The sequence below is a fragment of the Zonotrichia leucophrys genome, chromosome 2, assembly GCF_028769735.1.
Source record: "Zonotrichia leucophrys gambelii isolate GWCS_2022_RI chromosome 2, RI_Zleu_2.0, whole genome shotgun sequence".
NCBI classification, from domain to species: domain Eukaryota; kingdom Metazoa; phylum Chordata; class Aves; order Passeriformes; family Passerellidae; genus Zonotrichia; species Zonotrichia leucophrys.
In genome coordinates this window covers 143189810-143217508 of record NC_088171.1, presented here as the reverse complement: position 1 = coordinate 143217508, position 27699 = coordinate 143189810, and the positions used below count along the sequence as shown (strand labels likewise).

General features: G+C 46.7%; 1 long non-coding RNA gene across 1 annotated transcript in view; it reads right to left on the bottom strand.

The window, feature by feature from the left end:
* Positions 1-6521: 6521 nt before the first annotated feature.
* LOC135443398 (uncharacterized) overlaps positions 6522-27699 on the bottom strand; it is an 87906-nt gene continuing 66728 nt past the window's right edge. Inside the window, exon 4 of the long non-coding RNA XR_010439006.1 lies at positions 6522-7335. This is a non-coding gene — a long non-coding RNA (uncharacterized LOC135443398). The remainder of the gene's footprint in view (positions 7336-27699) is intronic.

Genomic DNA, 27699 nt, shown 5'->3' with positions numbered 1-27699 from the left:
GAGCCAGCTCAGTGAGCCCTGGGAGTATTGCAACCAAGCTCCCTGCTGCAAACTGAAGATGATGTGCCCTCCCTCTGAGTGAGGCTTTTGTGCTCAGCCTTGGCACTAATGGCAGGCTCAGAGCTCTGAAACCAGAACAAGCACCCTCTTGCACTTACCTGCACTGATGTGTTCTACACAAGAACAAAGTGCCTGATGCAGCTGCAGTGACTGTGAAATTGAGATGCACACTGCTGACACCTGAAAGGGACCCAAGGAAAATGGGAAAATGAGCACTAGGGGCTCCTTTTTCCTTATCCCCTTCCAATCACTGGAAATTTGTTATTGGTGACACAAAAAATGTTGTAGGATACACTAAAAGACCCCAGTCTGGGCAGACAGTCAGAGCAGGATTGCTGCTGCTCTCTCCTGTCCTGACCTGCTGCATTTTTGAAGTTCAAGTGATTGTCCTTCCCATTCTGTATTCATTTGCTAATGTGATTTGAAAGTGGGTCAAAAAGAAACAATTGCCAGTTTTCTGAAGCTTAAAAGGAAAAAATAGGAGATAACTAAAACCCAATGTCTGGCCTTTCCTCATCCTCACTTTTCTTTAGACATTAACTTGTTTATGAGAAATCATATAACTTGGGGAGTAAATATTTTGATTACAAAAAAAAAGCTAAACAACAACATCAACCTTCCCAAAAAACCCAAAACCAAAAATAACAACAAAAAAGCCCAACTCTGAAGGAAGAAATGGGGAAAATTCACAGTTTTCTCAGTCCCATGAAATACATCTCATTCATTCAAGACTTAGAATAAAATTCAGGCAAAAAAGTTTATTCCACAACTCCCACCGTTCTCACATTTTCTGTAAAAATTCACACTTGTCACATGGTTCAAAGATACATAATGGATGTGAGGTTTATAATTGCATCATCACTTTTTCAGCTAAAAACCAAACATGAAACCTTCTGCCATCCATTAGTGAATTAATGTCAAATAGGTGAAAGAGGTTTGTACTTAGTTATTCAGACAGCCAAAAGAAAATTAAAAAAAAAAAAAAAAAAGAAAAAAAAAAAACAAGAAAAAACACCAGCAAATCATTGTGGTTTGTGTCCAGGGAGGAGGCATTTTCCCTCACTGTTCTGTGACAGTGGCAGCCATTCCAAGAGCCGGAGCCTTGCATCCTCCCAGGGCGCAGCAAGGGCTGCAGCCAGCAGGATGGGTATACACAGGCTTGGTGCTCATCTGGCAGCTCAGCAGCCCTTCTGAGGAGCACAGGGGAATCATCTTCTCAGCAACATCTACCTGGAAAGGGGATGTGGGTTACAGTTTGCTACCAATAGTCCACTGCTATCATCCTCTCAAAGCCCAGAAGTCTTGGATTTGATTTTTACCCACTGCAGTTTATCCACTCAGATGTCCAAATCTGAAACCATGGCCAAATGGTAACATCTCTGGGGAGCTTAGAGATGGGAGGCTGGGCTCCTGATAAGCCATCATGACAGCAAACTGGCACAACTGGCAAAAGAGTCATGCCGTTCCTTGCCAGTGGCAAGAGCCCTCCCTCCATCCCTGCAAAGCAGTTGACCGCAGCACAGTTACCATGTTAGAACTCAGCCCTGAGTCTGAGCTCACAGCTGCTTCCCAACATGGCATGTCTGCAAAGACTGGGATGGGATGAGCTGGAGTGCAGGGAAAGAACTGGGAAAACATTCAATCAGGTTGGAAACAAACCTCTACAAACACCTCCCTCCTTTCTGAGCACCTCACAAAGAGAAATGCTGCAGAAGGTGGGTTTGCTTTTAATAACAAACAAAATACCCGAGTCTTTCTTAGTAAAGACTTACCACTGGTTGCTGTCCCTTGTACATGTCTCTTTTCATACTGCCGTCCCTTCATTCTTCTGAAGGCAGGCAGGGGAGTGCCCAGTGCTGCACTGCTGGGCTTCAGCAAGTGGGTCAGGTTTGGTTCAGGACCTCCAGGGACTGCTCAGCTGCAGAGAGCTGATTAAATTTTCCATATTATTTTCATCTCAGGTGGTGTCAGATGGCTCTTTGTTAAGTTCTTTATTCCACTAACTCCTCATCATGTACACAGGCAGTGAGAGGGGCGTTCCCCTCACACAGCTTCAGACATCCAAAGCACAGGAGTTCACATCTCAGTCAGATTTCTGGCCTCCCACACAGCTGCTGCAGGACAACAGCCATTACCAGAGGGAAAGGCAGATATCTTAGACACCTGTCTTGAGATGAGATGGCTCCAAAGTGCTGTGTCCTGACAGTTTACAATATTCCCAGTGCTGTGGCAGAACTTCCCTACCCCAGGGAGGGGTAGAAGAAGGTGCTTCCCTTCTTTGAGGGAAGAAGGTGCTGGGGAGTAACAGAGTACTGAGCGTAAATGCAGAAAGATCCAAATAATCCATCCTGCCTTCACTACACTGCTTATCAGTCCCTTTCACCCAAGAATTCCACATAATAATCCCAATATTTTAAATTAAACCTGCAATGCTAGGGAAACATTTCCTCCAAAATCTGGAAAAGGACATAGAAATTCTAAGGGTTCCTCCTTAACCCAAACCTGCTGATCAAAACTTTCTTCCTCCAGATGTGGCAGTCAAGTCACCCCCTTGCCAGCCTTCATCCCAATTAACCAAATTGCACTCCTCACACCTAGAGTCAAAGCAAACCCAAATCATCAGTGCCTTTCCATGAATTCTTCCTGGCAGTTCCCCTCCCTTCTTCAAGTACAGACACCAGGCAACATGTCACCCTTTAAAACGTCAAAGTCAGGAGTTACATCCCTGCTCCTGCTGGCTCTCCAGAGGTGCAAGGTTCCTTTCTGTCTCACAGCTCCATCACAAGCTCGCTCTCACATGATCACACACGAGGATCCCACGGACTCCTCCCTGACACTGCTCCCCAGATGGGCTCACACAACTTCAGACAGAACCTCAATTCTTTCCTCCAAACTACACATGTCCAACTGCCATAAATGAGTGTGGGTTTGATTTTTTTTCCACACTGTGCTATTTAATCAGATACCAGCCTACAAGGGCTGATTACATCCTTACTACTAAAGAGTGTGGAGATATTCCCAGACACTGCCTTGCTGCAGGATCCCATGGCACACAATTCCCATGGGCTATGCTGCAGTGCTGAGTCGGTCCTCAGGTGTTTGTTAAATCAGGGCTGGCATAAGGCACCATCCATTCCTGTGGTCACAGGAGGCCCATAATAACCAAGGTAGAGTTGCTTTGGCCACCCATACTGAAATTTAAATAACAAGCCAAATTTCATCCTCCTTCTGGAACAATTCGAAAGCATGATGAAAGGACAAGAGAACAGATGGGTTTTGTTGTCTGCGTGCTGCCACAGCAAACTTTTCATGGAAACTCAAACCCCCCCAGAACACCCTGACTATGTGATTCATAAATTCTAAGAGCCGAGAGAAACCAGCAAAATTATTTTGTCTGTCCGCCTGCCTAATAAAGACCACAGAATTTCACACAGTGATTTCTGCCCAAAGCCCAGCAATTTGTGGTTCAAACAGAGTATCTCAAGAGCCCACTGTCCAGCTTTGATGTGAGGATGTCCAATGAGGCGCTAACCACTTCCCATGCTGTCAAAATCTGGCTCTTCTACAGGTTGCCTGCATCTCTTCACCACTGCATAACTTTTGTAGCCTTCCCAAGGACATTAATACTTTTAAGCACTTTTGTTGTCTCTATCAAAACTCTCAAACCATCAAAAAGAAGGAAAACAGATATTTCTAAGGCATAAAACACTAAGCAAATACACAGAAAAAGAAGAATAACAGAGAATCTCTATGTATGCTTCTGCTGTGATTAAATGGATGAAATCTATATTAAAATGCAAGGTCCACTCATCTTCCCACTCCAGATAACACAGTGCAAAAATTGTTTTGGTACAAAACAAAACAAAAAAATTCCAAATGTACACCCGTGTGACTTGTAGGGAACGCACACTTGTTTGGTTACAAAAGTAGTTTTTCCTGCCACTTATAAAGCTTGCTACAGTTTCACAGCAATAAATATTTCCACAGCAGAAACTTTGAGTGGACAGAATGAAATCCACCTCAAAACCAACTCCTGAAAGATCAGCCTAGTAAAAAGACAGCTCACCACTGAACACCCCATTCTGACTTTTTGTTTCCAAAATTCTGTGGTTGGTAGCACTGATGGAGAAAGAAAAAAACTTTTTTCCCAAACCCAAAATGGCAGTAGTCCAGAAGGCTGGAAGACCAGACTTGTCCAAGATGAAAAATATGTATGTTGAGCACAGAATTAACACAAGCACTCCTTCCTTGTATCTTGTAAGTGAAGCATTTGATGGCAACCCTGGTGATTAGGTTCCTCCACCCACAGACCCAAAACAGCCCAGGCAACAGCCTTGAGACTTCCCTGTAACATCAGCCCATGTTGGAGAATGGGAGGGGGGCTTCAGAAACCATCCCCTAAATCCACTCCAGTTCCTGTTCACCTCTAAGTAACCATATTCAAATTTAATAAAACCAGGCCAGAAAGTTCATTCCAACAGTGTCTCTTTTATTGCCACTTTCAAAGAGATGCTTTCTCACCTTCTGCCTGCATTTGTGCCCCAGTCAAACTTGGGCTGAAAACAAATTCTCAGGATGGATATCTGTGGTCCCATGGTCCAGACTCTGCTGGGATGAGCCCAGCTCCATTTCCTGCTCCCCCCCAGAAGGATTAGTGTCACCTGCAGAGCAGGTAAAGGTGCAGCTCCAGCTCATGAGGGTGCTGAGCTGGCTGTGGTCAGTGTGTGCTGCTTATAAAGGTACTGAGAGTTTGTGTAGGGCGTCTCAGGGGGGCTGAGGCACACACCTTACAGAACATTGTTATAGACATACCTTTTGTGAGGAGACAGCAGTAACACCTCTGGCTGTGGCTTTCCCAGCTGTCCATGAGGTCCTGCTACTACACCAGACACAGGACATGTCAAGAGGAGCAGTATCCATGTGGAGAAGAAGAGGACAGCAGGCTTATGAATTAGACCCTCATCTAGCAGGGCAGGTCTACACAAACCATCTAGTGTTTTATTGCACATGAAACTTCAGACTGTTTTAAGGCAGAGCAAAGGTGCTCTCCTTTAAGATTTCAGGCACCACAACTTTGTGCATTGAAACTCTTACATCAATTAAAATTCTGTGTTAATGTGTACAGGTGCAATCCAAGCCTGCATAACCTCTGTGAAACAAAAGTGCACCTGAAGCAGGAACAGCTGGGCCCCATTTCTGTCTACACAGACCTGCAGAAATCATCACATAAAGATGCTGTGTGGCCACATAACTGCACTGATACTGAAAGAATTCAGACTTAACAGTGGTTCAGCTGAAAAGGTATTGTTTCTGAAAAATCCAAAAGCATTGTTTTTTGAGGTCCTGGGTAACCAACAGTTAAAGCTCCGCTTTCAAATCATCCACCCTGAAGTGGTCATAGCAGGTAAAATAGTAATCCTCACAGTGCAACAGTGCAGAAGATGGAGTGAAACCCCACAGCCAATTTAAGTATAAGCCTCACAGTTTCCATTACTGCTACTGTAATGATTTTGCAACTCTAATTTATTTTTCACCATTTCAGCTGCTAGTTTGTGGCAAATATTTGGGGTAAAAAAAAAAAATAAAAAGAACCCAAAACCCCAGAGACTGCCCATCCTTGACAGGAACAGTCCTGGCATGCCTGGAATGTGTAAAACCACAAAAGAGCCATTTCTGTTCATATTACTCCTTATGAAATCCCCTTTTAAAGACGACTCGGCACTGGAGCTTTAGGCACTCAGCAGAGCCCCTGTAGGATTGCCTTTTACTTTGAAATGTGAGTTATCAGCCCAAGCCCAGGCGGGTTGGGGTATCTGACTGTTGTGCCCTTTGCTTTGAACTCCGGGACCGTTACGTGCACGACTGCCAAACCGGCCAAGCCATTTTCCTCCCCTCCTTTGTTCCGAGGTTCAGGATAGATAAAGACTGCACCAGGCTTGCTGCCTCACCAATGCTAATTTGACTGTTAATTTTACATTTAAGGGGGAAAAAAAGAAATAACAAAACCCAACACCACACACAGTGATTATCACTGTTACCCACACAAAGGCCAGAACAACCACAGCATGATTCAACAGGACCTGGGCTGCAGTGGCTATCTCTGGACACGCACGAGAACGTTCTTTGGCAATGCTGTTCTGCAGCTCTCTGACACATCCTTTTCTGCTTCTGAGTCTTTTTTTCACCCTCACAGCCTGCTGTAACATCAGCAGGGTGGCAGCCTGGTTTTGCAGGTTTTGATCAGCCCCATCCACTTATAGGGACACCTGTAGGGCACAGGCTGAGCAGATGCCCAGGGAAGTTGTGGATGCCCAACCCCTGGAAGTGTTGAAGGCCAGGTTGGAAGGGGCCCTGAAAAACCTGACAGAAGGCCTCCCTGCCCATGGCAAGGGAGTTCAACTAGATGATCTTTACAGTCCCTTCCCACCCCAACCAGTCTGTGATTCTATGTGAGTTTGCTCTGCTGGAGCACTGAGGTGATCAACTCATGTTACTGCATACTCATGTTACTGCATTAGTGCAGTGCTGCCCACACCATCTCTTGAGGTGCCTCAAGTCAAATCCTACTCCTGTTTAAGTTACTAGGTAAACTTTTTGCTGGCTTCTTTTTGCTTTTTATCTCTTTTTTTTTTTCATTCCTGAGGTTTCTGGGATCACCTTTCCAGTAGATCATCACTATAGCCATGTGGCAATCTGTAGTGTGAGGCTCACATCTGGTTTGAACTTAAGAAAGCACCAGATCAATGCAAGATCAAGCTGAAACACAGGGACTGTTAACCCCAATTTCCAGCACTTACTGCCTTTTGTTTGTGCAGACTGACATGGAGCCTTGCAAAATGCAAGCACTGTAGCTCACAAGCAAGAGGTCTGGCAGGACAAACATTAAAGACTGTAAGAAAGCACAGGCAAAGAAGTATCTTGTACAGAACTGAAAAAACAAAAGATAAATGATAAGCAGGAATTCCCCAGTGGGCTGAGTTTATCGGTGTGATTGCTTTCAGGACTTTTTTCTTGTTGTACCACCTTGATTTGCATACAAAGCATCTCTAACAGGAAATAGCATCTGTCCCGGAAAAAAAAAAAAACCAAGAAGGATAAGGATTTTTGCTGCCAAGAGTAAAATGTCTTTTGGCACCATATGACATGCCAGAAAGCCCCTCTCCTCACAAAAACAGTGGTACATTGCAGCTCTTCTTCACTCCTTGCATTGCATCCCATCCCAGGGGCTGCAGCACATAATGCAGCTCCTCAGGAGAGCTTCCATACTTAGAAAATCTGAAAATGAAAGAAAAAACAAGCAGGTGAGTTGATTTGCATTCTAGATTCACAATTAACACTGCACTAAATTAGTTTGTAGGAAGTGGAAGAGCAAAAAGGAAAACCGCCAACTTGAAAATGCAAATCTTCACCCTACTACAATCACAAGCCACAGCCAGGATTCCTACAGGCTAGGAAGGCACCAGTAAGAACCCATTTTTTCACTATTTTTTCAATGTGGTCACTTTATGAACTTGACAGTGGCTTGTGATATGTGGTTTCAATCCTACACATATATAGCCAGTTTCATTTCCTGAAAAGAACATGAACAGAAAAGCAGAAAACCTTTAAAATGATTGTACAGGTCTTTCTGTCTTTTCTTTCTCCTTTTTGTCTTTTATTGCTGCCTTCCTACACTAAAAAAAGCCATTTATTAAATTAGTACAGCATTAAAAAATGGATCTTTTCCCAAGGCTCTTGGATCATCAAGAATATAGGTTGCTGCTTTGAAACTCACACACCAACTTGGCAGCACAGCCTGGAATCGCAGCATTTTGTTTGAGTGTGGTATACATACATGGATACACACTGTTCCTCTGCTCATGGCTCCAGAGGTGGTGGTTCAAGCCCAGCAGTGAGCACAGTGAGGTATGTTCCACAGCCCTGTGCACTGGTATTGCAGGACCTCAGCTGTCCATAGCCATCAACAGTCACAGCCCCACGAGAAGCAGAGCAGCGAGTAAAATCTTGCTTTCCAGATGAGTAAGTGAGACAGTGGTAGTTATAACACTAGACCTCTCTGCTTTTTCCTGCAGAACTCAGGTCATTGCCTCCTCTGTCTGGGCTCTGTGTCTCTCCCTACAGGAGCCCACACCATTAGCAGGGAGAAGACTTTGCCACCCCAGGGCTCCTCTGTGCTCCTCTTCTCTCCTGGCTGTGGAGAAACACTCAGGGCTCTCCAAGCACAGTTACACGGATCCTATTTAACTATCAGCTAGGCACAGCCCCACGTCCCAGCAGCTCTGCCACTCCTCAAGGGCTGGGACAGTTGTTGGGACCACAGGCTAACTGGACCTTAGGAAAGAAACTGCAGCAAAGACCAACAGCATGGCCTGCAGGAGCAGAAACAGCCAGATCTCAGCCCTCATTAGACCCCATCCAGACACTGCATCTTGTTTTGGTACAAGAAACACATGGACAAACTAGAGCAAGCGCAGTGGAGGAGCACTGGTAACTTGCCCAAAGAGAAGAGGCTGTGGGAGCTGGGCTTGTCAGCCACGGCAGAGATGGCTTTGAGGGATGCAGCAGCAGCCCCAGTGCCTGCAGGGAGGTCACTGGGAACACAGTGAGTTCACTGAGAGCAGGACTTGACCAAACAAAGTCATGAACAACCCAGTCTGATCTCACAGTTGACCCACCCAAGATCCCTTTCAGCCTGTATTGGCCATCTCCAAACTGCCACCAGTGCAAAGGCTTTGGAGGAAAGGGTGGGAATCACTCAGTGCTCAGGGACTGAGATATCCCCCAAGTGAAAGAGTTTGAGAAACAACCACATCCAAGGCCATGAAGGCCCAGAAGGCACCCCTGGGCACTCTGTCTATGTTCCTCTCAGGACACAACAAACCCCAGTCCTGCACGCAGTCTCACAGCAGCCCACAGGCAGCTGTTCATCTCAGCTGGGGTGCCAGCGGCCAAGGAACCTTTGTCCACATCCCATCTGCAACACACACACATCCATCTTCCTCCCTTATGTATGTGCATAAATACACACACATAGTTACAGATCAATCAGGATTCCCCATGGCTAGGCCAATCACAAAACGTCTCTCCATATACTGCCCAAGGCTGCAGCCTCTATTCCACAGGATGGAGATGCCTCAAGAAGCCTTCCCTCTGCCCCTCAAACTGCACAGCTCTGGTGCAAGAATGACCTAGCTACTCTGTCAACATGTCCACATCATCCTCTCCATCCCTTGTGTCAAAAAAAGTGTAGGAAAAATGTCTTCCTTTCAGTCAAAATAGCTTATGTTGCTAACAGACAGGAAATGTTCACAACTGAGAAGATGAAAAGGGACTTAACAGATAGCACTACCAAATTCCAGCTTTTTAGAAGGAGCTATACAAACTACAAGGCTATTGCCAGAGGTGCTGGGTGGGCAGAAGAGGAGAAGGTAGAAAAGGAGAGGTTCATCTTCTTACCCCAGGTCACTAAGAAAGTCAGTGGCAGAGCCATAAATCAACTTCCTCCCCACTATCCCTGAGTTTGGATGCTCTTCATCCTCTTAATGCATCTGTTTGATAGCCAAGCTGTGCCAGGAGGTAAAGCTGCCCTCCTCATAATGCACATAACCACACTTCTTTTTGGAGACCATTGCTTAAGGGATGCCAGCTCCCCACCAGAAGTCAGTCCTGACTGAGTATCATCTTTCAAAAATACAAACTTGCATCTGCATCAGGAAACCCACCTTGTTTCGATAATATGCTCACCAAAGTGTTCTGAGATGTGGTCTCGTCTCACAGGAACTTAGAGGCTCTAAGGGTTTATCCACACGTGACATTTTTTGCACTTGGAAGTGAGACCAGCAAGCATTTTTACACCTACCTATTCAAAGAGTTTTATTTTCAGTACAAAGAGGGTATCAGACCACTCAGTTTCAACTTCTGCTGAAATTCCTGTGTGACCCAGGACAGCTCATTTCAAGCAGTTCTGAGTCCTCATGGTGACTTGTACTAAACTAAATTTCTGTAACTGCACCCATACCAATATCTGCATATATCAGCCGGAAAACCACAGCTTCAGGCAAAATTAGTATTTTTGTACAGAAATAAAGACTGAAAAACTCCATCTCCAGCACCTCATTGATAAGTAAGCTCTTGAAGCCAGATATACCTTCAGAAACAGATTCCCTCTCTTCTTTCCACCCTCCCATTCCTCCAGTCTTTGAGCTAGGCCTCAGGGCAATACTTTGCAACTTTGTTTGCCAAAGGAGAAGGATGCTTTCTGTCTGGGAAGCCGGGAAGACTGTGCTGGAGCAGAGCAGACCCCGGGCATGCAATTACCCAGGCAGCAGCAACAATATGTTAATTCACTGGATCACTCTGAAATGAAGCACAGTGCAAGTCCCTGGAAAAAGTGAAAAGGAGCCTGTTAAGGAAACTGTGTGAAGGCCTTGTGCACAGCAGCCCCTTGGAGTCCAGACAAGGATGGACTTTGCACAGACATCATTTTTAGACCTGAACTGGCAGCCAGCACGCCTGCTCTTCCCACCGCAGGGCATCCAGCAGGAATGACGGGAACTCTGCTCAAGGCTGACAGGGGACATTGGGAAACATCCTTATTTTTAAGAGCTGCAGACACATGCATTAGCCCCTGCAAGGGGCATTTGGAGCACTCATCCCGAGCAGATCACAGCCATAATGCCACGCACGTTCTGTCCATGTCCAGAGATTTCTCACACTATGAGGAGAGCAGTTAGCAGTCTCCTCCTTGGGGTCTGCAGCTGCCAAGCTCACATCCTAAGCTCAGCTCCTCTATTCAGTTGCCCAGAGCTCCTTAGGTAACTCCTGTCCTCCAACAACAAATAACAAAGCCAACCTAGCAAGGAGAGGAGAAACAGACTGAAATGGACCTTCAGTGAATTTGTTATGAGAAGTCAAAGCCCTCAGAAGGTCTGCACAGACTGGCTACCTCCTGGTGCATCATCCTTCTCCTGCTGACTAGGAGTGCTCTCCTCTAACACCCAGACAGAAACCATGGCCTTGTCACAGCATCACGACAGAAGTACTCCTGCACTCCAAAATCAGATGGAGTGCCTTGCTGCAGGCAGGAACACTGGCTTCTCTCCTAGGGAAAAGGGACAGAGGAAGAGTCACAAAATCTCCACTACGTTCCTGTGTTGGACAGACTGCCCACCTGCACACTATGAATGCAGATTCCAGATATCACAAATCTCCTTGAGGAGCAAGCAATGATTTCATCAAAGGCAAGGGCAGCCTTAAACCTGCATGGCCTCTTGTAGAGAACTTTCTGTTGTAATCCATACATAGATTAAACTCACCAAGTGGAAGAGTTGCACACCAAAGCTCTTTCTGCATAAAGCTGTTGACCACTGAGTTGATATATTCAGGTCAGAGGCTCATCTGTGCTGACACACTTCTTGAGGAATGAGAGTGTGGCTTTCATGCATAAATACAGCTGTTACCCTGAGGAGCAAGGGGTGATCAGTTTAATGCCAAGAAGTTTAAATTCAGTACTTACATTGTACCAAAACTCCTGGGTTGCTGCAGAAATAGGATGAACAGCAGAAAACATCTGGAGAAAGTCTTCTGCTAGGTTCTGCTAGGTACTGGTTTTTTTGGAGACAGTTTGAGAGTAAGACTAAGACAAATCTGATTTAAAAATGCATTTGTTTTGCACAGATTGGGTTTTGCTCTCCAAGGAGATGAGAAAAGTAAAACACAAAACTGAGCTACAAAGACAACAGTGCCTAGCCATGAGCCCTGGCCTTTGCAAAACTCTTGATGGCTGTCCCTAAATGGGAGCACTTTGCTGCCAGATGACATGTCCCAGACGAGATGACTTTCCTGAAAAGCACTGACAACACGCAGTTAAAAGCTCAGTTCAGACAAGCAGTGAAACAAGACTGTTTTCTGGGCTGTGAGTTGAATATTCAACACTTTCCATGTTTGCTCTCTCACAGGTTATCTGGGCTGCACAATCAGCAAAACTGCAAAAACACTTGCTGGGGCTCAGCTACCAGGCAGTCTGTAATGGAGCTGTTCTGGAGGAAAACAGAAGTGTTATTGTGCTCACGGCTGTCCCAGTACAATTAGTCATATGTGATGGAGAGATACGCGTCCTCACAGAGCTCTTACTGCCTTGTCAACAGATGAAGTCAAAATGAAAACATCCCAACTATCAACAACCAACCTGAAAGCTGAATCATGAACCCTGAAAGCAGTCTCAATGCTGCAAAGAGATTTCTTCTCTGCAGAAGACAGCTGGATTCCTTCCATCCATCCTCTTTTTCTTCTTCCCATATAACTTCTTGACACTGCTCAATGAAATAACATTTCTTCTTTCATCTTCCCATCCAAACCCTTCTCTCCTTAAGCTGAGCAATGCTGTAGGGCCAGGAGAAGAAGGCACACTTAAGGCAAGAAGAGGAGAAGGCCTGAGCTTGGGTGGTGGGAACGAACATCCCAATTGTCTTCTCTGCATGACCTCAGACAACCTCCCCAATGCTGCTCTGTCTCATTTCCCCACTGAAATAGCAACAATACCTGGCCTGGTGTTTCCAATTCGGGCTTAATACTGACAATAATCAGAGGAGGCTGATGGCGTGCCAAAGCTTCCCTTACATGTCAGCATCTCATTTGGTCACACAGCAATACTCAGCACAGCCCAGATCATGGTTTCGTGCAGCACTTCTATACTTGTACACTTCACAAATATCTCTGTCAGTGTCTTCGTGCTCCAAAGATCTTGGCAAACACTCCCTATCACAACAGCACCACTTCTGTGCTGGAAGATTAGGAGATCCACATTCTCTCTTCATCAATTAACAGACATAGTTTGACAGGACATATTCCTGCATCTACACTAATGAGAACGATGGAGAAGACTGTCAAACAAATGCGTGGAGTTTGGCTCATGGCTGGTACCAGGGGCAGAACATTAGCATCCCACTTGGTTGTTGGGACTTCTCTAGCTGGAATGTTACCTGTCCAGGATGCACCACATTGATCTCAAAGGTTGGGACTTCTCTAACTGGAATATTACCTGTCCAGGATGCATCACGTTGATCTCAAAGCGATCCTGTGGTCACTGCAGGGAGAACTCTGGATCTACACGTGCATTGCACGATGGCAGACCTGGGAGCAGACACTCAGCAGTTCCTCTTGATAACCATTACAGAATTCATTTGGAAACAAATTTCTCTTTCAGAAGCCTCTTTCCCGGCACTGACAAATGTTTCAAGATGCAATTTGAACTGCCAGGGCCCTGGGAAAGTGCAAGGGGAAGCAATTTGCTCCATGCTCTGCTCCATGCTGAGCGTGGCCAGCAAGAAAAGGAGCTGTTCAGTGGCTCCACATCCATGTCAGAGCTCATAAGAGAAAAGAAATCCTCCAGATTCAGGTGATTCCCGGGCCGAGTCTCAAACAAACCTACACATCTGTGCTCACACCAAAGAGCAGACACACATCAAGACCAAAGAGCCGTAGGTTGCCATGGCAGTGTGCATGGGTGATTTTATCACCCTTATCAGCTGCAACAGCATTTAGTCCCATTATCAGAACACACTGGTATTTTTTTAAGGGTGAACTAAGTGGGAGAAGCTGAAAATCAGTGTTAGCCAGAAGACAGAAGTCAGGACAAAGCAGGAGCCCTTGCTTTGAGTGATTTGCCTCCCAGGGGCACACAGACATTTACCCAGCCCCAGGCTCGTGCTGGAGATGATGGCAGTGCTGGGCTGGTGAGCTCTCCTCTGCACAGAGGGATGTACAGCCCTCCAGGGAGCACAGCAACAGCAAGTGGAGGGCAGTCGCCTGTGCTCTCCATGGAGCCCGGGAAGTAGGTCAATCCTTCTGCTTTGCTGAGCCTTTTGGCAGGTCGGTGCCACGCTGCCGTCGCTGCTCGCAGCTCGTCACTTGTGCTGCATGACAGCCACATCGTTCAGAAGTTAACAAATTCAATACATCTAATTAAATCAACCTTGGCATCCATTCAAAACTCATCTTGTGCTTTTTTTTTTTTTCTGCTGTTTTATTCCCTACTGTTGGTAGTAAAGAGACCCAGCGAGGTGAGATGCAAGAGAAGGTTGCTAAGGAGCAAGGCAGTTTTTATCTTTTTTTTTCTCTCAGTTTTTTATCTCTTCCTTATCTCAGTTTTTATTTCCATGCTGCTCTCCTGTCATAGAATCACAGAATCATTAAGGTTGAAAAAGATCTCCAGGATCATCAAGTTGTTGCAGAGATGCTTTGTTTTCCTCAAGGGAATGAAACAAATCCACATGGCATCATTCCTTATGCCTCTTTCCTCCTCTCCTGCCCCAGACAAAATGACCTTTTCCATCTCCTTGCAGGCTTTGCAAACAGAATCCAACACACCCTGGGAATCCTTTGGCTCTGCTGCTTCCATGCTAAGTGTGGACTTGGCAAGCAACCCAAGCTGGCACAGCTGGTAAAGGGCAGGCACATCAAAGTGTGACCTGCAGTCTCTGGCCTGGGCTGGACACACTGCAAGGTGGGAGCACATCTCCCACCACCAGAAAGCAGCAGGAAGACCACTGGAAATGGCTCATGCTGGCCAGGGTGACCCCAGTTGCTCTCCCATGCAGTTCCTGACTTACACCATATGCCAGCACTGCTTGGTGGATGTGGCCATGAACATGGGATCACACTGGAGAAGCCATCCAACACAGGCTAGTGGATGGCTACAGAGCTCTAGACAAAGACCACAGCATGAGGAGCTGCCATTTGCATGCCATCCTCAGTGACATCAGGACACACTGGTGAGCAGCCCATACCAGTCCTCTTCCAGAGACTGACATGGACACTGGGATCATCCTGTCCAACCTCTCATGTCTCTTCACTACAGTAGACCCTTCCTCTTCCACCAAATTTTCTGCTTCTGTCATGACCTCCCAGCCCTATGACCATCACCTGGAAGTCAGGATGGTGACACAACCTGCTGCCTTTCTGTGCTGTGACTAACAGATGCCAACAAAACTGCCATTCTCAGTTGCAGGAGTTTAGTTAAAGACATTTGGATCATCCCAGAAGAACACCCTTCTGGCTTGGATCCTAGGAGAAAGTTTTTTGGTTTTCCATATTTTCATGTTTTCTATAGCCTTGCTGGCCTGGGGACCCAGGACTAGGGAATATGCCAGGTACCACGAGACTAAGCCTATGCAGTTTCTTTCAACCAAGCATTGTTTCCTCCATAGACTGATATGAAAGATCTCTTCGTCAAAGAGGGGAGTGTTTTGCATCTGTATGGTGGCATTATGCACAGAAATTAATCTGCAGTCTGTTCCCTACTATCACCTCAATGCCATACTTGTCCTGCCTGCTCAAAACGTAGCTGTTTACCTTCCATGTCTGCACTATTTCCTCTCTAATCAATTCTCCTTCAAAATAGCTCCTAAAATACTCAAAACAATTCTGGGTAGCTCTTCCTCCAGACTCCTGAAATGACACTGTGCTAAGGTGCTGTTTTGCTGGCAAGCAGACATCAGTATGTTGGAAAAGCTCTGGCTCCTAGCATTGCAGCTGCACAGTTGAGTGCTGTTCTCCTGGCAGGAAAGGACATTTCATACAAAACCTACTGCTGATCCCTTCCTCAGGACTATGAAAATAGTCTTAAAAGCACTTTGAACTCCTCTGGTATGAAAGACACCAGAAGAGTATAAAATATCCCTCTCCCCCATGGCAGAGGATGTCACACGAGTCTCTTCATGAGCGCAGGAAGTCTTTCACTACAAAAAAGCTGCCCCTCCTCACAGGAAAGATGATGCGTGGTGCTCTGCCAGGCTCAGGATCAACAGTCCCCTCTCACCCCTTCCTTGCCTTTTGCATGCTGGCCATGCATGCCCCAGGCTGCACACCTGCAGGAGCACTCCTGGGCTGGAGGAAAGTAGTGCCAGCAGAGGATACCAATGCAGGGCAATCGCCTTGGCTGCTGTGAAACAGCACATCTGCCCCAACAGCCTCCCTCCCATCTGCCCTCACTGTCTGTCAGAGTCTCTCCCATGTGCTTACTACTTGTTCTGTGAAAAATAAATTTACATTTCTATTTACATTTCCTTCAAACTGATCAGATTTGTGCAGGGCAGTTATGTGACCTCATACAACAGAAGCCTTCCCAGCCATGCCAGTAGCACAGTGAGCTGCATGAATGCAGAGGAAGGGGCAGCCTTGGAGAAGATGCAGGTGACCCCAAGAGAAGCCAGGAAGAGTAAAATCCAACAATTTCAAGCAGTGGTTGCTCATGCTGCCCAATTAAGCAGTAACTCACCTTTGCAGAGCAAAAGTTAGTGAGAGATTCTGGTGGGTTTAAGAGGGGTGGGTGATGGGAGCTGCTCTTTCAAACACAGAAAGAAATGGGGTAACCACTAAGTGCAGAGCAAGCACCACGGTCTGTGGGGTTCTGGGCTCTTTCAATGGGTTTTGCAACTGGCTTTCTTCAAAGGACGAAGAAGCACAAGAAAGTCCCATCTCTGCACTGCACATTACTGCTCTGATCAGTAAGGATACAGTTTACAATGATGTGGTTTGGACTGCTGAAACACATCAGGTTGTACAACACAGACCTAGGAGCTGTTGGAGCACAGACAGGAGAGCAGTGATTTGCACTTCCAGGGTGAGAATGAAACCAGAAGCTGCCTTTGATACTCATACACACAGAGCATGTTAGTAAGTGCAAGCGGAACAGTGTCCTTAGAGGAAGAGCCATCAGCTCAGCATCATCTTTGTACTCAATTTTTCATGTTTTCTCTTGAATGAACTTCTGATGCAAGAAGTCAAAAAGATAAATTAATTTTAATGCATTTGCTCTTTTACAACACTTAGGTACATGAGGGACCAAACAGTAGGACAGGTGAACAACCCAAATGAACAAACAGCATCAGTTTGGGAGCTTCACCATCCCTTAAGCAGCAATTTCTTGCATTTTATTCTCTCCCAGTCCTAAATGGTGGGTCCAAGGAAAATTACTGGCAGAGATAGGAGAAAAAGATCCAGAGGACCAGTGTTACCAGTGTTCCCAAATCCTGTGCACTCTTTCATGTCTTCCAGGTAACACAAAGCAGCTAACATCAGCCTGCCTCAAGGCTGGCCTGGGTCTCACCACAGCTGCTTCCAACTCCAACTCAGCCAGGACCAGCCTGCATGGACTCCCTACCCTTCCCCCCTTCCTTAAAAGGATCCTCATCATCCCCTTGAGCTCAGGGGAGCCAACAAACCAACAAACCAGCATCCACAAAGCACTGAGACAAGCGAGCAGCACAGGGCAGTGCAAGTGCTCAGCCAGCCCAAGGCAGAGGCTGAGACATTTCACACCACTGCTGCCAATGTCTGCACTGCCGGCAGGAACACTGTGGGGCCACGACAGGAAATTGGGTCTTAATCACCATCTCACTTTTCATTCCCCACTTCAGTTCTGCTATTTTAGCAGCTGCTGAGAGCTGGCTCCGCACTTTCAGATGAGCAGCCGTTGGGGCACAGGGTTTAGCTTGAGTGTTTTCACTCAACTGAGGCTGCAACTCCAAATGCAAAGAGAAAAATGAGGCTGGGGGAGGCTTGGGGTAGTGATTTGATACCAATCAAGGCTTTAAGACACAACCAAACAAGCACCAGTCTCTTGCACAGGCTGACACTGCCTGGGACAGGCAGCCAGGCTGGTGAGGCCACACAGGCAGGACAGTGGCACTGTGCAGACCTACTGACTGGGCTTGCTGCCCACTTACGACAGCTGTGTGACATGGTCCAATGAAGATGTGTCTCCAGGTGCTTCCCCTCCTCCTTGCTAATAGGACATCTATAGATCTGCTGCAATAGCAGGGTCAGCTAGAGCAGCTCCCTGCTCAAGCCTTGCAGCAGCCAGGGAGAGCCCCTTTGCAGGGGGAAAATCTGCTGCCACCATAACCAGTGCAGATGGCAGAGCCAGCACCATACACCTGCACCAGGGACCATCTGAAAGGGAGAAGGTGCTGGGAGCTGGAAAGAGACACAGCCAGAGCCCAATGGAACAACCCTCCCTGTGCACCAGTGTAAGGATGCTCACCAAGCACCCATTAGCCTCTGCTCCCCATGCTCACATGGCCTGTGGACCTCCAGAAGGCAAGTGTTAAAATTATGAAATCCTTGAGCCAAGACAGAAACCAACATTTGCCACAAAACTAATTGAATCTTTGAGGAAAAGGACAGTATTTACTGTCCCTGTACTGCCTCAAACAACATTATTCCTGAAAAGATTCTGCACTGTTCTTGTGCCATGCCCTCAAGTCCTGCTTTGCCTCCCCACCACATCCACAGGTCACAGATGCAGTGGGTGCACAGACTGTAGGTGACTCAGCCACTGCCAAGTTGCAAGTGACCTACAGGAGTTTTCCCTTCTCCAAGCTGGCCTTGATCTGACCACTATCTTCTTCAGAAAAGGATGGCAAGTCAGACTTGCTGCAAGAAGGACCCACTAAACTTGCTCTAACACCCCCCTCTCTCCCCAGGCAGCCCAGGGCATGAGCACTGCTACAGCAAGTGTAGGATTCATCTCATCCACCCTAGAGCCATCTGAAGTATCCTATCTAGTCAGAGTGAGCTGGCTGGGGCACGCCACATCTCATCAAAGAAAGGTGTTTGCAGCCTTGGCACCTGCATCCAAACAAGTTGGCACAGGGTGCTTCTGCAGGTGATGAAGAATCTGCCACACAGCCAAGGAAGGTGAAGGTGCAATTTGTCCCATCCATCAGGGTCCCATCACACCTGAAACCCTGTGGACAGCGTTGACTAGATTGCCCCTGGCTGCAGCAGAAACCAAAAGCTGCACTGCTGACCTACATGGTGGGGGAACACTCCCACCTTGCCAACCAGTCAAGTGCAAAAAAGCAGACACTTCCAGAGGGCAAAACTGCTCTCAAAGCTTAACTTCAGCACCTGACATGTCACTGCCTCCACCTCAGTGCACTTCCAGCCCTTAATCCTCCACTGCCCCAGTACAGGGAGACAGAATAGATATGCCACATTTCAGCTTCCCACCTGCTGCTCCAGTTCTCCCAGTAAGCAAAGATGGGCTTGTGCTCATACAGAACAAGGGGTAAGGTGCAGATGCACATCAGCTCATCCTTAGCCCTGCCTCTGTGGGTAGCAGCTTTTGGCAACCAGGTAGGTTGGGAACTAGGAGCAGCAAGATCTCAAACAGCTCCACAGGGATTCATTTCACATGAGGATGGTTATCAGAGCGTGCAGATGAGTAGTACCTTCAGCACAGATGTATTAACACATCTCAATAAAACTCCCTGAGACTCCAAGACAAAAAATGCCACATGGGCAGCTAATTTCCACCTAATAGCACATTTTCCTTTGGCAGAAGTTATAGACTGCGAGTGCTTCATGAGCCATTTGCAGGAACATTTGTAGGCACTACTGAGGAACTCAGAAACTTAATTATCTCTTTTAAAATGACCTGTGTGATTTAAAAACCTATTTGGACTTCAGGTGCCCTGGGATCTGTAATCCCTGATTTAGTTGCTTAGCTGGCACAATCTTGAAGTTACCATACAGGCCATTCACGTTGCTATAAATTGTTCTACCTACTCACCAAACCCTCAAATATGCCCCGAAATTCACCATCCCAAAATGACAGAGAGAGAAGCAAAATCCCAACAATCACCTCCTTATCATTATCCACTACCTGCCTGAGCTTCCCAAATGATGGCAAGAGCACAAAGCCCCTCTACTGGGGTGAGCAAACTTTCATCACAAACAAATGCCCAAACATCTTTAGACATAAAAAATATATAGATTTAGGGAAGTTATTATGATTCTCGGAAACTTTTTGCAATGCTATTACCAAGGCTCACCAGCAGTTTTTAGAGCCCAGTGGCAGTTCACAGCTTGAACCCAAAGACATACCACACACAAACCCTCTTACTAATACTGGCCTGCAGGGCTGGAAAGCCCCTGTGCCTCTCTCAGTTCGTGCTGCACTGAGGTGACATGCCTGGGTGCTTGATTTGAATATGTAGAGCTGAGACCACCCACGGGGGAAGCACAGATCCTGCCTCTGAGCTGCCACCCTGACCCCAGTGATGCAAGGTGAATGGGGCAGGGACAAGTGCTCTCATTCCTCTACCCCAAAAATATTTCCACTAAGTGATGGTTAAGAGCATTCATCAAAATTTTGGGGCTTTTTTAGACATGCCAATGAGGGAGGATATGGCCAAAGTGGAAGAACCTGCTGGTAAATTCCTGCTGCCCTGGCCCTTGCATTCACTGACTGATGCTACATGATCCCCAAATGCCAAACTCCCATCCTTTCTACCAAGAGCAACATCAGATTATCACTCAAAAAAATTTAGTCCTGAGGTAGTTTCATAGCATGTGAATATCTCTGATGCAGAGCCTAAACAGAGGAGGCCTTAAAGGCATTTTCTACTCTATGAAGCAGGGACCTAACTGAGACTATGTTACAAGCCATCATGCAGGAGTTTCTGCTGGAGCCAGATGCAAGAAGTTTTTTTTTTATTTTACACAAGATCAGGATCCAGTTCTTTACTCCAAAGGGCTGTTACAGCCTGAAGAACACAAGCTCCAATGAATGTAGCAAAGAATCAAAGACACAGAACTATAGAATGGGTTGGGATGTAAGGGATCCTCAAGGATGATCTAATCCAACCCCCTGCTATGGGCAGGGACATCTCTCACTAGATCAGGTTGGAGCTCTGTCCAGCCCAACCTTGAACACTTCCAAGGATGAAGTGTTCCACATGAAACATCCACAGTTTCTCTGGGTAACCTGCTCTAGTGTCTCATCACTCTCACAGTAACTGCTGAGACCCAAATCATGCTGCTGGGACACAGCACAGATTTTTCTTCCAGGCTCTGGTTCATGTTTGCTGAGAAATCAGGTGCAGCACCTGACATGCCTCCACTGCCCCACTGGAAGGTCCTGCCCCAGGATCCTGGTGGTGAAAGGGACACACTGCTCAAGCCACAGCTTCTCAGTCATGGTAAGCACCTTCATGGAAACCAAACATCCTCAGCAGTTTAAAGATGGTATGAATTACAGGTGATGCCCAAGAGTGCAGTACAGGTGGGGTCCCAGCCATCCCCAGTGACACCACCCACACACAGGTAGGTACATCAGGCAGAGCCACATGTGCTGCCATCACTGGCAGCATGGCCTTTGCTGCAATGCTCCCTTGAAAAATTTCTCCTTTTATCTTCAAATTTCCACATTGCTGTATGGTCCTTTGCACCAATCCAAGCTAAAGCCACCTCCATCCCTGCCATCCCACATGGGTTAATACCTCCCCAGGAGCTGCACATATCCCCCACCTTCACAGCTCAGCTATCCTGCTATCACAGCTATCCTGCACATACCCCCACCTTCACAGCTCAGCTCTTGTTGCATCTCCCCCAAGGGCAGGCTCCTTTCTCTTGCTCATCATTTCTTAAATCTGATCACCTATTGCTCACACAGCCTTGAGGCCAGTGGTTTTGGAAGCAAAAGGAGGTTCAGACAGGTGCTCTCAGGTAGCAAATTTGTCCCTGAATGTAGCAATTCCAGGGCCTCTAATGGAGCTGAGTTCATCGGGTACAACTCTCACTTGCCATTGAGTCAACGGGGTTTTTTTTTTTGCACTTTACTGCAACCAGTATTTTTCCCTTAATGATTCAAAAGTAACATGCTGCAACAGCAGCTGTCTCACCTGTTTCTACACCTTCTGGTTTGTTCTGTTGAAGAAGAGGTGTAATGGCTCTGAAAAAACACAAACAAAAAAAAAACCCAAAGAATCGAGGAAAGACACTAATAGCATCTATTAAAAAGACAAATATTGCATGTCCTGGAGAACAGCTATAAAAGCTGCAGCCTTTCAATCCTAGCTTTCATTTCAAGGTGACATGAGCTGCCCCATACCCTGTACCCCACTGAAGAAAGCAAAACCTCCCCTCCCTGCGAACCCTTTAGATGGATAAACCAAGGAGAAAAGGTGCCAGAGACCCAAAGCACATTCATGGAAAAGCATGGACAGTGAAATTAAGGTTTCTGGCTCTTGGCATCACACTACAGCTGTTATAAAACAGGATATCCATCTCAGCAGCAGCTATCAATACTCCAGCATGAGTCATCTGCAATACTTATCTAATGGTGAGTAAGCTGCTCCTGTCAGTCATACTTTCCAGATAAATCTGTGAAGAAAACAAGAAGGAAGAAAAAACCTATCAGAACATGTTATCAGAGAAATAAAATGTAGGGCATGGTATTTGGTCAGCAAGACAGCACACAAAGTGGCAGAGGAAAAGGTGGTTTGGGGGTCATTGGATGAACCATGCTACACCAGGAGCTCCAAGACAAACATCGGGGTCCATATGAGTGAAGTACCACTAAATCAACCACAATGTGACCCTTCCTGCTGGTGGAGGCTTCAGCCAGCACCTAAGGCAGGGACTGTGCATGACACAGCTTTTGGGACTGGGACTCCAATGTACAGATGGTGTCAGCCTGGGGGGTTGTGCTCATCACTTCCCTGCCTGGCAGTGATTGTCCAAGTGAGGACACAGTGCTCAGGAAGATTTGCTTGGGGTCAGGGTCTTTAACATCCCCAGCAGCAGGGAAACCCCAACCTAGCCATGCACTGGGTGCAAAACAATCCTAAACACGGGGGATGCTTCCCCACCTCCCCCAGTTTTTACTAAAGGACAACAACTAAATTACAAATAATTTAGTGGTGAAAATAATGACAGGAAAAGATAAAGACACCTTCTTTCAAGTCTGTTTGAGGAAAGCAACTCTGAATGACCACACAGGCTCATTTGCACGCAGCCATATGCGACCTTTGTGTTCGCTGCCTGCCTGCGCATTGTAGACTCTGGTGAGCCACAGGAGGTGAGGCCAAGCCTCAGAAAACTTTCTCACAGAGAAATTACTGCTGGGGAGGTGGAGGAAATACCCCAAGGGTCTCCCAAGGGGGTATGGGTGCCTCACAGAAATTTCAGAGGGGAGCTGGGGAGCGGAGGCTGTGAGGGGAGAAAATTCCAAACACCTCCCCAACTTCACATGCCAGAAAGTGAGAGAAAACCCCATGCATGAATCACCCTGTGCTGATACCTCAGAGCCACTAAAGTGTTTCACACAGGCTGCCATGCAGCCTCCTGCCAGAACAGAGGAGCCCATTTGCTGTTCTTGCAGCCCAGCTGTGAGGCTTTGTGGGCAAGGGAGCCCAGGGTGGGCACAATGCTCCTGTCAGCTTGCCTGCAAGTGGGGAGAGACACAAGGGCACGGCTGTGGGAACCAACACACATCCACCAAACCCCAAGACCTCCACACCCAATACTGAAGCCTGAGATGGCCACCTCAATCTCCTCCTAACTGGAAGGGACTGGAAAATAAGAGCTCTTGTCATGGCTGGCATTTCATAGAATCTCAGAATGGTTTGGGTTGGAAGTTGACCTTAAAGATCATCCTGTCCAAATAACTGCCATGGCCAGGGACAGCTTCCAGGTTGCTTAAAGCCTCATTCTGGTTTTGTGCACTTCCAGGCATGGGCATCTACAACTTCTGTGGGCAAACTGTCACAGCATCTCATCACCCTCATCATAAAAAAATTTCTTCCCCATGTCCAAACCAAACCTAGCATCTTTTAGTATGAAGCCATTCGCCCTTGCCCTATCACTCCATGTCCTTGTCAAAAGTCTCTCTTCAGACCTCTTGTAGCCCCTTCAGGTGTTCTAAGGTCTCCCCAGAGCCTTCTCTTCTGCACGCTGAACAACCACAGCTCTCAGGGCCTTTCCTCACAGGTGAGATGCTGCAGCCCTCTGATCATCTCCATGGGCTCCTTGGACCTGCTAAAACAGGTCCATGTTCCTCTCAGACTGGGGACCCACTGCTGGGCATTTCACACTGTAGCCCCAGCACTGCTCAGGGTGATCTCTGCTTTCCCTTCCTGCCCTGAGGACAAAGTGCAGGAACTGACACAATAAAGAACAAGCTAGACTGTGATTTTTCTCTGGGTTAGATTTTGTTCAAGTCAGTGCTGCAGTGCTGCAGAATCATGTGCACCCAGGCACCACCAGCAGGGATGGGATCAGTTTGAAAGACTAAAGACAGTGGGACCAACCCCTGTGGCATGGGCACACTCACACTGGGTGAGAAGGGCCACATAACCCCACCCTCACATGTCATTCTCAGCACTTAATTTTCATCAGCCAAGGAATAAAACTGATTCCTTCATTGGAGCAAAGCTCTATATGGGGACAGCCATTTAGAAATAAAACCAGGCCAACTTAGTCTCTCCTGAAACCTCAGACTTATTTTCATATACATATTTTTCTCCCTTTTTTTTTTTTTAATAGGATTGAGAAAGGCCTCACTGGAGCATGAATTCCATAAGCACCCACCTCAGACAAATACATAATCCTGTCCAGAAACAAACCAAACACCTTAATCCCAACACTTTTATTAAAAAGTTTCCCTGAAAATGAGAAACTTACTTTCTATGTTCAGCCTAATTACCACCATAACAGGTGAGACCCATTTGCTCCTGAAGCATCAGCATCCTTCTGTCTCAGCAGGTCATCCATCTCCTCCCAGATACACCTGCACTGGGCTGAACAAGCAACCTGCTGCTCCGGGCTTTCCCATCCCAGGTCTTCCTGTCCACCTCTTCCCATGTGTGAATTTATCTGAAGAACATGAGAACTGGACCCAGTAAGCACTCTTGGTTCTTACCCAGAACCTTTCTAGGTTCTCCTCTGAGACCCTCCTATTAGCCTTTTTTAATTTTGGGTTTGGGGCTTGATTTGGTGTTTTTTGTTTCAGTTATGCTGTATGATCAGCCTTTTAATTGCCTTTAAAATGGCAAAAGATGCATTACATATGAAATTAGTATGCAGGGAAGAGGGGGGGAAACTGTCATATCTTCTTGCCAAGATGCAAATGAAGTCCTGAGTAGGAACTGAACTGGTCACAGATGTAATCTAGCCTTGTCGGTGCTTTGGAGCATGTGTGATACAATATTAGACCCAAATTAGGAGATTCTTACAAATGAAAAGAACACTTTGCCAGCTCAATTTTCAGTGAAAAAAAAAAATAAAAAGCAAGAGAGGTCTATTTGGTCTAATATAGCATTTAGCCTAGCCAGTTTTGCAGGAATAAAAAGAACAAAATCAATAATAACCTATGTAGCAACCTATCACAGTTCTGCACATTTCTATCAGTAAATAAATTTAGCTGTATTACAAGGATTGCCCATCTGTATTACGATACAAAGGCAAACAAATGTGCACTGCCAGCTTTGGACCAAGGCTCTGGAATTTACAGAAGCAAGGAAAAATCAACAGGGCTTTGCCTGAATAAAGACCGCTGGTTTAAGCACACAAGGCTTGTGCCAGTGTTCAGTGAACCAGCTTGGCCTGCATGTGTGTGTGCACAGTTAAAGATAACCATCTCAATATATTTATATCAAAGAGGGAGAGCGAAAAAAACCTCACATGCAAAACATGGTGACGTTCTCACAGATCTTGCAGATCTGGAGGCAACTGAGCTGTGCTCTCACAAGAGGTCACAGCTCTGGCGTCTGACGTGGGTTTTCCGAAAGGGGACCTCATTTGACTGCCCCTACAACTGCTGTTGTACACAAAACTGGTGCAAAAGTCACATAGCAAGCATGTGGTGAGGTGATGCAGCACTGCAGTCATTCAGCTCCTCACTTTCTGCAGGCTGGAGAACAGTTTTGGATTCCTTATTTTGGGTTTGGAAGTTTAGAGATTGGATTCTTAAAAGCAAATGTGTGAAAACAGTCTGTTGCTCCTAACCACTAGTGTGTCTGTTTGCTTAGGTAGCTTTGTGCTGGTACTGGTGAAGCAGTTGTGTTTTTAATGGAGCAAAATCGCAGTCGCTGGTGGAATTCAAGAGAAGTGCAGCTCAGCATCATCTCCTCTGCTGGATTTGCATCTGGTTTGGTCACTCAGCTCCATGCAGCTGCTCCAAGTGCACCTCCCAATCCCTACAGTAACTAGCAATTCTCTTGGGGTGTAAATATAGCTGTCACCAGAGATGTCTGCAGCCATTAATTAAATTTCCTGCTCTAGGTACTGCGTACCTCTCTTCGAAAGCAGCAGCCTTGACTCAGCACACGCCAGAGAGAGGGAGAGGCCGTGATGCTTCACTTTCTTGAAAGGTCAGCAGGGGAACGCCCCGGAAACCCTGAGTAGCAACACCTCGTCCTTAACCCAAGTACAGGAGCTGTATTTAGGCAGCTGACTGATCACAAGAGCTGCAAGGACACGCGTCTGTTCAGCAGCAACCAACTGGAAATGCGGATGCCTTTTATTAGCCGCCCTTGTATTTAGCTTGGCTCGGAAAAGCGTGCTGCTCTGCTGGTGGGTCCTGCAGCGTATGGAAGAGCAGTTATTAGTGAAGCTAATTACAAACAACGTGGCTACTTAGAGGGCTAAAAATAGCGTGGTGTATTAATAGATGGAGTGAAAACTGGGACACGGAAGATGACGGTTTTGATCTTGAGCGCAGCAGCATCCTACGTGATCCCGGGTAATTCTCTTCACCTGTGTGTTTTGTTTTCACAGCTTACAAAGCAGGCAGGAAAACCTCTTCTCAGAAAGGCTGAGAGGCTGAATTCCTCAGCATCCTGGAGCACTGAGAGGTCCTCTCTTGTACCTCCACACAAGTGGAAAACATTCCTGTGTCAGCCAAACTGGCTCTGTGACAATAATTTCACGCCATTTATGTGGCAACTCAGGCGACAGTTCCCAGAAAGCTGTAACATTTACCTTAAATACCTGAGTTCACTAGTCACTGATCAAAGGAATGCAGCCTTTGGAAACAGTTTCCAGTTGACCTGGGGCTGCTGGAGCAGAGCAGCAAGTGAAGCCCTCGGTGCCCGCCACCGATCTGCAGACAGGAAAACCATTGCAAAGGGGGAAGCATCTGACTCACTTATTCCGTGCCAACTTTAGCCAATTAAAAAAACGTATGATTTGCATCTTCCTAATGACCAGAGGCACAAAGACTAGCAATGACACCATAAACCCCTCTGCCTCCCCACCAGACAAGCTCAGTCTCAGCCCAGCATCTGAGAGCACACACATGAGAAATCAAGCTTTTCCTTCCCCCCAGTCTGCAGCCTCTCAGCCAATCTAATAACAAGAGCAAACAGGACCCTGACTACCCTTCCAAGCTGGACAAATACCACTGCTGTGCTGGAGAACATCTCCTGAACAGCAGGAGACCACACCAGCCATCAGAAGGAAAGGACATGAGGAGCAACAGCTTGTGTCCCAAATCCCTCATGTCCCAGAGAAGCTCCAGTGCCAAACCTGGCCAGGCTTGCAGGCACCACGCAAGCTCCATCTCCCCAGCTCCCAGGCTTTCTTTGAAACTTCACAGTGTTTGGCTACATGCAGGGCAGCGAGATATGTGCAACCCCTGGTCCATACATGCAAAGCTGTATTTGAGTGGATCAGTGCACTGCTCCAGGATGCCAAATTAAGCCCTCTACATCTATCCCTCTGATACAGCTGTTCCTATGAAGAAAAAAAACAAAAGGTCTTGATAATGATGCAACTGATGTGTTATAGGAGAGTTGTGTGACTCCTAGTAACTATATTGCAACATACCTTAATGAGTAAGAAAGGGCAGTG